Below are 2,121 nucleotides of genomic sequence, written 5' to 3'. Positions count from 1 at the left end.
TATGCTCAAGGATTAATGGACAATGTTTTTTCTCTTCACCTCATTCCCGAAGACCTTAAGTTGCTGGCGCGCACTCTCCTCCCTCCCTCAGCTCTGGTAATTTTTAACAATGAATGGGCTCCTGCGCTCGTCCAGCAATATAATGCCCAATTGCCCCCTGGAAGTGCTCGGGTGGATGAGGCCATCATGCTAGACGGCTTATTGGGGCGAAGCACCCAGGCAGCAATAACAACGCAGGTTGCTTTGCACCGCCCGATTCAAGAGGCCTTTGTGGCCGCCGCGCGAGCCGCCTTTATTTGCACCCCCGACCCTACCGGGAGATTGCAGAAATGGGGAGCGGTCCACCAGGGTCCAACAGAGCCTTACGCTGAATTTATAGATCATCTCATGACCGCCATTCAGCAACAAGTCACAAGCCCCGAAGCTCAGGAGGTGGTAGTCCGCCAGCTGGCTTTTCAGAATGCCAACGACGATTGTCAGGTAGCCCTCCATCCCATTGTCGACCTACCAGGGACTGATATTCATGCTATGCTGCGGGCCTGTCAATCGCAGGCTGCATACTCCTGCGGAGTGGCATTTTCGTGCAGAGGAACCTCTGGCTCGACCACTGGTGGCCTACCGACGCCTCCCCGACCCGGAGTGGAAAGGATCTGTCCCACTGATAATGTGGGGTCAGGGATATGCTGCAGTCACCGTAGAAGGCACTCCGTTGTGGGTGCCAAGCCGCTGTGTTCGATCATGGAAACCAGGAAAATGAGCTTTTGTATTTTTCTGTTCTGCTACATGCTTCTTTTTGTTGATTGTAATCTCTTTGTACGTCATGCTTAATATATGTTCGAGCAACACGGTAATGATTCTATCTTGCTGTATGAACCCCCTTTATCGGGGGAGAAAGGCAGATTTTGTCCCTGGCTTATTGGCCTCGCCACAGTTGGTGATGGGATCCCTTAATGAAATGGGAAGTAAACCTACTGTATTTTGGCCCCCTGAACAAGCTCGAAATTATATAGAAACAGGTTTTCGAATTAGATGGATGCGTGTGACCATGTATACTAAAGGATTATGTTTTTGTTGTGGGGTAAATAATGTTATATATAACAAACATATGAGAGGATACAATGCATCACAAAAACGTTTTGAAAATTTAAAACATTATCCCTATTGTAGTAGTAGAATCTGGCTGCGACAAGTGGTAGTGGGAATAATATGTGTGATTTGTGTATTTATAACAGGATGCTGTTGCTTACAATGTATTCCGTCTTTGATGACACAGTGCACTGATTCGTTTCATGCAAACAAATCGGCCAAAGCCGTTTCCAGATACAACTTCACAGCGCCTGTATATCAGGTGGTGCCCACTAGAGATATGATTGCCTGTCAATTAAAAGAAAAGTGGGCATGTGGGAATCATTCAGCGTACTGAACCAAAGCGGAGCCATTTTGACCGCTGAGTGACCGAAGGAGGATGTGCAGAGTATGGAAAAATACGGCCACGTTGACAGGAACAGAGCTATGGGTCCTAAAGTCCAGAAGACTGAAAAACAACTCCATATAGAAAAGGGGAATGCCATGTAGGCTGAATGTATGCGGTAGGCTTAATGTATGTTAATGTATAACCTTGTAGTATAGATAAACATACGCACAGAATACAGGGGGATTAAGACTGTAACAATAAAGGAGGAAGGGGAGGGGGAGTCTGAAGCGCGCTCAATTCCCAGATGCGGAATCTCTGCTCGGACTCCCCTCAGCTCCTATCTAGATGAAAAGGCACACCGACTCTGAATCTTTTTCCAGGGGCTATCAGCTGTCGGCTGGTACCAACACATTTTTTTTTTACTGAGGGTTGATTTTGAGTTAGCCTTTTCTTTATGTGAAATTTACTGTCAGTTTTCCTTGTCCCACCTACTTCCATTCACCTTTAACATTGTTTTATGGTGTTTATATTTAGTTCTAAACCGCTACAAGCCTTTTATTTATAGAAGCCGAAATGAAATAAAATAAATAGCCCCTTTGACATACTAAAGGGACCTACTCTGCGGAATTTCACACATCTCGTGCTCCCCCCTCCCATTTCTAGTATGCAAAAGAGAGGATCAGATAAAGGACACAGCAGCCAATGAG

This window comes from Paroedura picta, chromosome 3 (assembly GCF_049243985.1).
Source record: "Paroedura picta isolate Pp20150507F chromosome 3, Ppicta_v3.0, whole genome shotgun sequence".
Lineage (NCBI taxonomy): Eukaryota > Metazoa > Chordata > Lepidosauria > Squamata > Gekkonidae > Paroedura > Paroedura picta.
The sequence above is the reverse complement of the archived record's forward strand: the minus strand, read 5'-3'. Positions refer to the sequence as shown.